Below are 13491 nucleotides of genomic sequence, written 5' to 3'. Positions count from 1 at the left end.
GCTGGGAGCCCCATCCAAAAGAGGGGGAGATGATCACAGGATGTGAGGAAGCAGGGAGGGGAACTGACCAGTTCTCTAGAACAGATCTCATTTGGTCATGGTGTATTATTTTCTTCATTTTCACTGTGTTCTGTTTTTGCTTTGGTACACAGAGGAAATACTGATCTTGGTTTTCTGTTGCTTTATAAAAGAAATTAGGAAGTTTTCCTTCCTTTTCTGTGCTCTAAAGTAACTTAGAGGACTATCTCTGGTCTTCGAAGTTATCGTTGGATCCCTGTGAAGCTCTCTGGCCCTGGTGCTATTGGCAGCACATTTCCTTAATAGCATTTTCTATTCCTTCAATGGAAACTGGTCTTTTTGAGCTTTCTGTTCAGAATGTGGCCAATTTCAGTCAAATGTATTTCCTTAAGAAATGATTGTTACCTAGGTTTTCATAGAACTTTACATAGAAATCTACAAGGTACTCTCTTAGGACTTTTAAATTTTATTCTGTTCTTGTGGTTCAAAAGAACCCTTGTTATTTCTTATTTTGAAGGTCCCTTTTCTGGTGATGAATTTAGCTATTGGTTTGTCTATTTTGTTAATTTTTTTTTTAAATTCAAAATTTAAACTTGTCAATTATATCTATCATTTTTCAGTTCTTTATATCATCCATTTCTGCTATATTTTTGTTTTCTGTCTTTTTTTTTTTGAAAATTTATTTTGTTTTTCTTCTAGCTTTTGAGCTGAGAATTTAATTCATTTGTTTTCACTCCCTCATTTTTCTAATAGAGATGTTAATTAGCATCATAAATTTTCCCCTAATTGCTGCTTTAAATGTATTCCATGGATTCTGAAATGTAGTATACTTATTTTTTTAATGTGCCATTATTTTTAGATGCATAAATTCAGTTAATATCTATCCTTTCACTGGAGATTAATAGGATTATCAAATCCCAAAATAATCAGTTCCAAGAACATCCTTCTAGAATTATTAAATTTTAAAGGCAAATAAAACATCTTCAAGGATTCCAGGCAAAAAAAGATCAAATAACTAACCCAGGCAAGAAAATAAGACAGTCGTTAGACTTTTCCATATGAACACACAAAAAGACAATCATAGAACAACATTAAAACACACACACAAACATACAAAATCCTCAGTTTAAAAAAAAAAAAACAACTCAAAAAATAATGAATGATTTTATGTATAATCAATTGGTCCTTCAAATGTCAAAGCTATAAAAAGGATTTTTCTTAGATTAATTAAGAAAATTTAGTTTTTTTACTATATCAATTGAACTCTTGAAATAATTCTCAAGTCTTTTCTCTGCTTTTGGAAAGTTTTCTTGGATTAAATATTAGATCCATTCCATTGTTTCATTTTTCTTCTTCAGAGATTCTGATTTAATAAATTCTATTCCTTTTGTGCTACTCTCACATTTTCCGTTTTCTCTCTGGCTCTTCATTTTCCATTCTTTTACCTGTTTTCCTGCCTTTCTTTAATGACCTTTATTAACTTACCATTTGTGTCTATTCTTCAGGCATCTTGCAGTGTTTTATTCATTTGGGAGACAATTCTTTCTTTTCCGTTTTTTTTTTTCCTGCATTAATCAACTTTCAACTTTCTTTTCATTTCTTCCAGTTACGGGGACTTTTTTTTTTTTTTTTTTTTTTTTTTTTTACTTTTAAGATTCCTAACTCCAGTTGGTTTTTCATGTATTTATTGCTTGTTTGGGTCTATTTAATTCTGCTGGCAATATTAACTTACACTTGTCTTTTCTTTCATGGATTGTTTGTTTCTAGGGGGACAACTCATCATTTAATATGTATGAGATTTTGTTTCTTGATTTTCTATAATCATAGCTGTGTATGGGTTTGGCTTTCCATTTGTTTAATTTTCTGGTATGGAGGTGTTTTATGTGATTCCTAGTTTAATAGAATTTTCATCTATCAACATAGCAAAGTCCAGATATGTTGGCCAGTCTTTTTGTTTTTTTGCATTCTGTTTTGGAGCAGGAGGGGAGTTGTAATCTTCTCATTTAAAATTCTCTTTCGACTTTCAGGGACCCTGAATTAACCATCCCTCATGAACCCCCATACTTTTTCTTTTTACTTGCTAAAGAGTGCTTCTCTTTTCATTTTGTCTTTTTTCTCCTACGATCTGTGTGTTTCAAAGATGCCCCCTTTCCTTCATACCTGTCCTAGTAAATTACACCTGCCCTGTTAAATTGGGCCTGCCACTTTAAATTACACATGCATTGAAAAATCCTTCCCTTTGTTCCATGCTGAGATGCACTTGGATACTTTTTTAGATTTAAGATAGACTTGCTTTTTCTGGAGTAGTTTAAGAACAAACTTGGTCTTCTTCACCAAATTTTGTCTTCTGTATTTCTTCACCTTTTTTGGGGTACCCTGAAAAATCCATGGAGCCTTCTCTTTGGGATATTACACTGGGATGGGTTGTAGTGGGAGGGTGAGAGAGTGTCAGCTAGGATTTGTTGATTTCTTTTTCTATCTTCCTTCTTTCCTTGCTTTCTTTTTAGTTAGAGTAATTTTGGAGGTTAAGCATCATCTTTCTTCAAGTTATGCTGAGCATGTAATTTCCACCTAGAGCCTATTTTTCTTCCTGCTGTCTTATTTTGTGCTATAATAAGGACACTGTCACTGGGCTGTGGACATCATCTTCCAGTACCCATAACTCTGACTTTCTTTGATTTAAGTTGAATTTTCATCATTTCTCCACTTGGCTCCTGTCCTTATATCATGATTTTAATGATATTTTTGTTGCGGTTATGCCTTTTGTGACCTTTCAGATGGTGGAAATTAATAATTAAATAGAAAGAAGACTGGCTGAAGAAATAAAATTTTGCCCTCAGTCTATTTCCTTCTCAGTGTGATCATTTTCTTTTGCACCATAAACATATTCTTCTATGACATTTTACCAAAAGCTTTTAAAAAAGAATAAATATATTTTAGCTCTCTCAATCCTCACATAAGCACTGCAAAGTGTTTACTATCTCCACTGTACAGATTTTAAAACCTGATACCTAAAAAGGCGAAGTGTTTTGCCCAAGGTCATGTAGTAAGTGTCAAAGCCAAGAATTCAATGTCACTTCTATGGCAAGTTATAAGGAAAAAATACAACAAACATCTAAAAATAAACATGCCATATGTGTAGAAACATTTCTAAGCCATCATGGTCTTTTAGTATATTTACAGGGTTTAGTTAATTAGTGAATAAGTGGTATTAAGCCTTGACTCAACAGAAATTTTGGCTGCAGATTCAACTTTTTGTAGCCTATGCTAATTCAGCTAGCAATCCTTGGTTAAAAAAGAAAAAAAAAGAAAAAGAAAGGGACAATTCAGCTTGAGACTAACCTTTCAGAGTAGAATTATAAATGAATTATAATTATAAATTATAAAATAAAATGTTTAATCCAACACAGATATTCCAAGGGTGACAATTTCTTTAGTATCTGATATAACATCTCTGAGATGATCAATTCCATTTCCAAAGATGGGGGGAGGGGCAACTCTTTCCTTAACTTGAGCCCTGGACACCATTAGAGCCAATAGGTTGGTTTAGATAAATATTCAGCACAGAGTGACTTGATTGAACAGTTTTTCATCAACTTGAAACAGTTGAATCCTGGAAGATGAAGAGAAATTTGCAAATCAACCTCTCACTTGCTAAGTGCTAAAGTCATTCCTTTCTTGCGTTAAATGTAATTGCTTAGCAAAACTCTTTGGGAAATAATTCACTGATCATCTCTCTCCTTTATAAGTATTCCCCATCCTTTACGTGCTTTCATACGTTAAAGACTCATCATCTGAAATAACATTTAAATAACTCTTCTCCATAGCAAATGGCTGTTCAGTGTACTTTGCAAGAGAGAAAGCAATACACCGCAATTCAGGTAACTCCATCCTCAATGTTTACGGAATTGTTCCTAGAATCCTTCCTTTAAAAAATGATGCCAAATTCTTCATAAGCTGCATCTAAGACCTTTGGTAGAATACTAATCAGTTAGGGGCTTTATTAGAAAACATCTTTCCTAAAGTATTTCCCCAAAAGAGTGAAAGGAAATAATTGGAGCAGTTTGTTAAGAACATAAATGTTAACCAACAGCTCAAAGCAATACATTTATATTGGCTTCTGGTAGCAATTCTAATTTTTCGCTTGTAGAGTCAAATGTCATCTTAAGGTTTAGTGGGGCAGAAACTGAAAAAAAAAAAAAACACAGTTTTAGTATTTCAATTCAGTCCATTTCTAACATCATATCAAATAACTTGGAATGAGTGAAGATGCTAATACAGCTCTGAATGTCAGGGTAAAGCACGGGCTTAGGCAAACATTGACACAGGCATCACCTTCTTCCTTAAAATTTATTCTATCAAAAGAAAATATTCTATAAAGCAAAAATCCTCTTCTGTGTCATTTAATTAAAAACACTTCTTTCAGGAAGTACCACTGCATGCATGTGAACTAGGTGTGCATACATATGTACATGCATGTGTGCAGGAACGAACAACCTGCATTTGGAATATTCTCCCTCAGGCAAAACAAGGACCTGTAAGTAGTACTATTTTTCCTATCAACCCTGGCAAGGACAGAGGCAGCCCTGTGTGTTATTAGTGGATAAAATCTGAACAGGGGCCAACCTTAAGGTGAACCTTATGCATTTAAAACATTTGATCAGACAGTTAAGTACCCTTTTTCCTTCCCTTTCCTTCCCTTTTCCTTCCTTTCTTCCTTCCTTTTTTCCTTCCCTCCTTTCCTTTATTCCTTCCTCCCTTTCCTTCCCTTTCCCTTTTCCTTCCTCCCTTCCTTCCTCCCTCCCTATGTTCATTCCTTCCTTCCTTCCTTCCTTCCTTTTTTTCTTTTCTTCCTTAGTAGTGGATATCTGTCCAGTGGCTACCCAATAGATGCTGATAGAAGAAAGCGGTAACTGATCTCACTAATGTGCAAATTGCTAGTATGAGCTCTCCACCGTAATATAAACAACACTGTGTTTTTTAAGAGTCAATTTCACAAGCTGGATTGAGGTGAGTGAGGGTGGGAGATTAACCATAGAATTATCTGGCAAAGAGAAGTAGCAAATGTAAAATCTTTGCCCAGTCAGCTGGCAGCCTTGGTGTTAGGATGCTCTGTTGAATCCTTGCAGCTAGAACCCTCATATTTATAGACACTTTTTAATCTCAGTAGTTCAAAACCCACAGAGAAAGTGGGTTTGTGAAGTCAGGGAGAGAATAAAACCATTAATATTCACTTTATTGTTTTGTTAATTTTTCTCTGCTTAATTCCTAAAATGATTTGAGTTGTGTGATAATTTTCCATTTTCCATTCATCCTACATCCATTTTCTGCCTAGTTTTATGTACAGGGAAGCTGATTCCTATGGATGGCATTACCCTGGTTACTTAGCCACTGGCTTCCCATTGGGCTTACCCAATGGAAAGCCCTGAAAGAAGACTGGCAAGCAAGAGGATGCAGAGTTTGTGATCTTTCTTTCTTACATCCTTCCTGCTGTGGTTGTGTCTTTCCAGAACAGTTTCCAAAGAAGGGTGGGTCCATCTCCATAGCCCCAGGTATCACTGTGCTGGGCAAGCCTTATTTCCTTTCTTGCCCCTCCAAGGCTACCAGCTCTTGCTGATCTCTGGGTACCTCATTTGTCCTTTCAGTCCTGTGCACAAGCAGTGAGCAGGCCATTCAGCAGAGTATCCTGTACTGCCTGGGTCAGATTTCATTCTTTGTTGTTTTTAATATCAAATTATTTCATATTTATAAAATGTTTACGAGAGTACCTGGCACATATGAAGTGCTTTTTATGTTTGTTTTTAAAAACGACTGCATGTAATCATGACACTCTATTCAAAGTATTAGGTTTGTATGATTATCCAGGCTGGGCTATGCATCCACTCCTGGCATGAAAATGGGTGTGGAGTACAGTGGTTAGCAGTCAGGGGAAAGGAAATCCTCAAAAGTGAAAAAACAACAGAAAACAGAGATATATACCACATCTCAGTTCTGATCACCACCATCTTGGCTTCTGTGATAATGTGGTGAAATTTTACTTCTGAGCTTTATACTGGTGAAAGGTTGATTTTCTTATTCCAAACGTAGAATTGAGAGAAGTAGCCCCAGCTCCTAGTTGCATAGAAAAAGACTCACATAGTATGAGTAAAACAAAAGAAAGCTTTCATAACACATCTTAGCTACTTTTAGACCCAGTAGGGAGGAAAAGGAGACAGGAATACAAACTTAGAGAAGAAGAAGGAATTATAACTTTCACCACTATGGCCAGAGTATATGGCCCATGGGTGGTGAATGCCATGACGGCAGGTTTCTCCAGATAGTCTGTATTCCCCCCAAGGAACTAGGTCTGCCCTCTTTGTTGGGACTGTAGCGAACAGGGATTCTGCAGTCTAGCAGGTGTTAATAGAAAAAGCCTGGCAGAAAAGGCATGTCCTTTTGTCCTAAATGATCATGAGCCCCCCCTCCCTTATTTTTAATGGATACAGCTTTGTTTCTTATTAACTTGGCCAACCTGTCAACAGCTGATCCACCCATGCACGAAAAATTACCAATACTTTCAAATGATATTGCTAAAGAGCAAATGCTTCTTACTTAGCTCTCCAATGTACACTACACACCTAAATTCAAACTACTACACTATTCTTGATGTGTATTACATGCATGCCTGAACAAATTGTCCTGGGAGCTTCTATTATATATACTGTAAAGCAAATCTCAATTTGGCTTTCCTGAAATCCCATCCAGCAGCTAGTGTCACCCCAAGGTCTACTACATTTTCCCCATCTATACTTCTACTCAAGTCTGAGGTTTTTAGTCAAGAAGACTACCTTGAGGGTTGTGACAGAACACACTGTTGTTAGAACTCAACAGCGTGGAGAAAAGTTACGAATCTTTGGGATTTATTTTAAGTTCTACCGAAGTCACTAGAGTTGCAATTTATGTCCTGTTCTCTTTGAAGTGTTCTAAAGTCAGTGGCAGACATACCCCTTTAATATTCCAATTTCTAGTCAGTCACTCTTGGCTTTCATTGAGGCATATAAATGTACATGCCCACTCACACCTGCACAGACACACACACACACACACACACACCAATTCCATATACCTCCTACATCTTCCAAGGCAAACATAATGTCCAATCTAAACTCAAAAGAAAGAGAAGAAATATTTTTCTAAGTGAGAGGAAAAGAATCATTTGTAAGGATGTACATAGTGTAGTTCAAATTGTAAATAGTAAAGTTCAAATTGAACTCTCTTTGAGCCCAATGCATATAAGAATAAGATGCACTGCTAAGACATAGACCACATTTTTTAAGTGAAGAAGGGGACATTTTCATAAGGATTTTTTTTATTATGAAAGAAAATATGTTTATGATTTTAAAAATAAAGAAACAATATTAAACACTGACAATATGCAAGCCTTCTCCAAGTGTATTTTTCTATTCCAAAGATACAACCACTAATGAAGGTTTATTATTTTCTTTTTAATTTTTGAGTGTGTATATAAGAATACTTTTTTTTTATTTTTAATGATTATACAGTAAAATTGCCCTTTTTTGCTATGTAGACCTAAGAGGCTGTTTTGCTTTATTTATTGTGGTAGAATATATAACCTGAAATTTATCATTTTAAGCATTTTTAAGTGTACAGATCTGTGGGGTTAAGTATATTCACAAGCTTGTACAACCATCACCACCATCCATCTTGAGAACATTTTTCTTCTTCCTAAACTGAAACTCTACATCCATTAAATATTAATTCCCCATTCCCTTCCCACCCTAGACCCTGGTAACCACCATGTTATTTACTGTCTATGAATCTGACTATTCCATATACCTCATATAAGGGAAATCATACAATCTGTCTTTTTGTGATTGACAAATTTCACTTAGCATAATGTCTTCAAGGTTCATCCATGTTGAAATATATGTCAAAATTTCCTTTCTACTTAAAGCTGCATAATATTCCATTGTATGTGTCTAACATAAATTGTTTATCCACTCATCTACTGTTGGACACCTGGGTTGTTTCCATCCTTTTGACTATTGTGAATAATGTTGGTATAAACAAACATGGATGTACAAATTATATTTTTGATATTTTCCCTTCCATTTTTCTTGGTATATACCCTAAAACAGAATTGTTTGATAATATGGTAATTCTATTTTTTAATTTTTTTGAGAAAGCACCATAATACTTTCCATAACAGCAACACCAATTTACTTCCCACCAACCATGCATATGACTTTCAGTTTCTCCACATCCTTGCCCTGTGCACTTGTGAAGAATGTATATTTTGCTGCTGTTGCAAGAAGAAATCTGTAATACATGTTAGGTCCAGTTGTCTATAGTGTTGTTCAAATCATCATTTCCTTATCGATCTTCTGTCTAGTCATATCATCCATTATTGAAAATAGGGTATTGACATCTCCTGCCACTATTGTAGAGCTATTTTTTCCTTCAATTCTGTAACTGTTCACTCCATATATTTAGAAACTCTGATGTTTGATCTTTATAATTGTTATGTCTTCTCGTGAATTGATCCTTTCATCATCACATAACCTCTTTCTTTGATTCTTGTAAAAGTTTTTGATGTAAAGTCTATTTTGTCTCAAATTAGTATAGATGCTCTTGTTCCCTTTTGATTACTATTTGCACGGAATTTCTTTTTTCATACTTTCACTTTCAACTGATGCATCTCTTTAGACCTCAAGTGAGTCTCCTGCAGACAGCCTGTTGTTGGATCCTCTTTTTTATGCTACCAATCTATGTCTTTTGATTGGAGAATTTGATCCATTCATATTTAAAGTAAAGATTGATAGAGAAGGACTTGCTATTGCCATTTTGTTATTTGTTTCCTGTAATGTCTTATAGCTTCATTTGTCCCTTATTTTCTCCCTTGCTGGCTTTCTATGTGCTTAGTTGACTTCTTTTAGTTAAACATTATGATTCTTTTCTCATTTCCTTTTGTGCAAATTCTATAAATATTTTATCTGTGGTTACTATAAAGATTATACATATATATGTATATATATTTTCTTAATTTTTATGTATATATATTATATATATTTTATATATTTTTTCTTAAATTTTTAAGTCTGTTTTAAACTAACAACTTAACTTCAGTTGCATGCAAAAACTCTACTCTGACATAGCTTCACTCCATCCAACTTTGTGTTGTCTTAACTGAGGTCACAAGTTTCATCTTTATATATTTCACATCCATTAACATAGACATGAATAACTTTATGTTGTTGTCTTTTAAATCCTGTAAAAGAGTAAAAAATGGAGTTTAAACCAATATTATAATATGGATTTTTTTTTAAAGATTTTATTTATTTATTTGACAGACAGAGATCACAAGTAGGCAGAGAGAGAGGAGGAAGCAGGCTCCCTGCTGAGCAGAGAGCCTGATGCGGGGCTTGATCCCAGAACCCTGGGATCATGACCTGAGCTGAAGGCAGAGGCTTTAACCCACTGAGCCACCCAGGCACCCCTATAATATGGATTTTTATATTTGTCTATGTATTTTTTTTTTTTTTTACTGAAGAACCATATTTTCATATGGTTTTGAATTATTGTCAAGCATCATTTCATTTCAAGTTGAACGATTCCTTGAAGCATTTCTTGAGGGGTCATTCTAGTGGTAATAAACTCTTTAAGTTTTATTTATTTGGGGACGTTTCAATTTCTCCTTCATTTTTGAAGGACAGTTTTTCCAATGAAGAATTCTTTGTTGGCAGTTTATTGTTTTTTATTTTAGTTCTTTAAATACATTATTTCATTGTTCTCTGGTCTGTTGAGAAATCTGCTGAAAATCTTATTGATGATCTCCTGTACATGAAAAGTTGCTTTTCTCTTGCTGCTTTGAAGAGTCTCCCTTTGTCTTTGTCTTCTGACAGTTTGATTTTAATGTGTCTCAGTGTGAGCCTCTTTGGATTTTTCCTACTTGAAGTTAGTTGAGCTTATTGCATTTGCACATCTCCATGCCATTCATCAAATATAGAAAGCTTTTGGCCACTATTTCTTCAGAAAAGCTCTCTGTCACTTTATCTCTCTCTCTCTTCTCCTTCTGGGTCTCCCATAATTCATATATTGGTCTTTTGATGATATTCCATAAGTCCCTTGGTTTTGTTCACTTTTCTTCATTCTTTTATCTTTTTGCTTCTTTGACTTAATAATCTCACATTTCTTTAAGTTTTCTGATTTTTTTCCTGCCTTGTTTCTTGGACCTCTTTAGTAAATTTCTCAATTTAATTATTATATTTCTCATCTCCAAGATTTAATTCGTTTTTTAAATAATTTCTATTTTGTGATGTTATTCTCATTTAGTTCATTTTGTTTAGTTCTTTGTCCATGCTTTTTTTTTTTTTTTTTTTTTTAGCTTTTTAAGTATACATAAGATAGTTGTTTTAAAGTCTTTGTCTAATAAGTCTGACAGCTGTTCTCTTCAGGGACAGTTTTTGGAGATTTATTTTGATCTTTTGAATAGGTCATGTTTTCCTGTTTCTCTTTATGCCTCGTGATCTTTTCTTAAAAATTGGGCATTTGGAGGAGCACCTGAGTGGCTCAGTCAGCTAAGTGTCAGCCTTTGGCTCAGGTCATGATCTCAAGGTCCTGGGATGAAGCCCCACATTGGGCTCCCTGCTCAACAAAGAGTGTTTCTTCTTCTCCCTCCACCCCTCCCCTGCTTGTGCTCTCTTTCTCATGTAAATAAATAAAATATTTTTAAAAAATAAAATAATAATAAATATTTTTTTAATTGGACATTTGGAAAAACAACCACCATTTTCCATCTTTACAGACTGCTTCTGTGCAGGGAAGAGTTTATTAATCAGCCATATTAAAAGCTTACATTATTCTAATGCCTTTTCTGGATATGTGTCTTCCTTGGCCTTGTGTGTAGTGCCTTCCCTTCCTAATTGCCCAGTATACATGACTATTTTTAAGTATTTCAATTTTCTTTAGATTCTCACTCTTACTTCTTAGAGACTTAGTAGTTCTGTTGAATTCTGCTCATAATCTCTGGCTTTCAGGCATTTGTAGGTCTGTAATCTCCTTACAGTTTTTATGAGTCATGCCTGCTCTTTCTAACATCATTTTCTAGCCTGAGCTCTAAAGTGCTTTCAATCATCTGGGCTTCTAGTTAGTTGATATAGAGATCAATCCCTCAGGCAACCAACAGATAGTTTATTTGGTTTTTGTTTGTTTTTATTGTTGTTTTTTATTATGTTATGTTAGTGTAGAACATTGCAAATTTAGTCTACTCTTTCTGATTTGCAGAAGTAACTCGGGAATAAGCTGCTGCTCCTCTCAAACTATGCCATAACATGCCAGTTTGGGGAAGGGGCAAGAAGAAGTTAAAAAAAAAAAAAAAACCATGAAATTTCCTACAACTTTGGGGCTCCTCCCCACATTGGGTGTTTATTTGGTTGCCATAGATCTTTAATAATTTCCACTTGTTTCTATAAAGTTATTTCAGTTCATTTCTAGTTGTTTTGTTAGTGTATTTATGAAGGAAAAAGAGCCTATATCTTCTTTGTCATTTTTCTGACATAATTTTCAGGTCTATGGGTTTTAGCATATCTATAGACTTACACAATCATCACCCTAATCAGGATACATAACAGTTGACATACAAAACAATTTTGACACTCCAGAAAACTCATTCATGCTATCCTTTCATAATCATACTCTCCATCTCATACTAGACCGTGGCAACTACACAGATATATACATCAAACACAAATAGAATCATAACACATCTAATACTCTGCAGCTTGCTTTTTTCTCTTATCGGTATATATCGGATAGCATTCTAAATCAGTGCATGTATACACTTATTTAATGCTTCAATGAGGACAGATTTCTATTATCATTCTTTTAAGTGGCACCATATCTATGTACAAAACAAACTTCTTTCACTAAATGTTTAAAACAGTATTGTAATAAATCTGTTTATGTATAACTCATTTAATACTTGTGCTAATGCATCTGTAAGATAATTCGAATTTCTGTATCAAAGTGTATGTAAATTTATAATCTTAATAGATATTTCTGAGTTGTCCAAATTTTACTGCACTTGTACTTGCACTTGTACTCTTGCAAGAGTAAAATGCCTGTCCCTCCATACCTCCATTAACATGAGTATAATAAATACTGTTTTTTTTTTGTTGTTGTTGTTGTTGTTGTTTTTAAAGATTTTATTTATTTATTTGACAGACAGAGATCATAAGTAGGCAGAGAGGCAGGCATAGAGAGAGGAGGAAGCAGGCTCCCTGCGGAGCAGAGAGCCTGATGTGGGGCTAGATCCCAGGACTCTGAGATCATGACCTGAGCTGAAGGCAGAGGCTTTAACCCACTGAGCCACCCAGGCGCCCCAATAAATACTGTTTAAGATTGACATTCTTATGGAGAAAAAAATGCTATATAATTTTGTTGTATTTAGTATTTTTTCAAATGAATAGGGTTGGCATTTTTCCCTTTGTTTAGCCATTTGTTTTTATTTTGCTGAGAATTGCTTTTTTGAATCTTTTGCCCAGTTTTAGATTTTATTTTATTTTTTGCCTTTACACTGGTGTGTAGAAACTCTTCATACTGCTGAAATTACTCTTCCTTATATCTTTTTTTTCAGTTTCCTATTTGTATTTTTACCTTATTTGTGATATTCACCATCAAAAATTTCTAAATTTTATGTGCTTCTTTTTTGGATCATGTGTCATGTTTGAAAAAGAAGGTTTTTAAAGATAAATACACTTTCTCACACTAATTTAAAATTTTAGTTTTATGAACTACTAAATTCCCAGGTGCAGTTAGATACATTTCTGGACTCTCCATTCTCTTCTTTTAAACAGCGTACTCTTTGGCCCCACTGCCAAATTGCTTTATTTATTGTACAGGTGTAAAATACTTTATTACATCTTTAATTAGTCAAGCCTCATGCTATTCTCTTTTGAAAAATTTCTCAATAATTCTCAAACGCATTTTTATGAACTTTATAAAAATAACCAGGTAAAAAATACAATGGAAGAAACAAACAAACAAACAAAAAAACCCAAACAAAATAATAAAAATAATCTAATTGGAAATGAATAAACAATTTATTTCTGGAATGATGGAATTGTTTTATACGTCAACTGTTATGTATCCTGATTATGATGGTGATTACATTAAACCATAGATAATGTTAACACCTATGGAACTGAAAGTTATGATAGATGTGTGACATGTTATTAATTATATATTATATACATAAAATAAATGTAATATATACTATAGTATATAATAGACATGTAATAATATGTATTACATTTATTTTATGTATGTACAGTATATATATGTATATATACATATATACATGTGTATATATGTATATGTTATGTGTATATATATGTTTATACATATATATACACACACATACATATATAAGCTTTTTAAGAAAGTTTTACACTTCTAAGGCCCACAAAAGAAAAC

This window comes from Martes martes, assembly GCF_963455335.1.
Source record: "Martes martes genome assembly, chromosome: 7".
Taxonomy (NCBI): Eukaryota; Metazoa; Chordata; class Mammalia; order Carnivora; family Mustelidae; genus Martes; species Martes martes.
The sequence above is the reverse complement of the archived record's forward strand: the minus strand, read 5'-3'. Positions refer to the sequence as shown.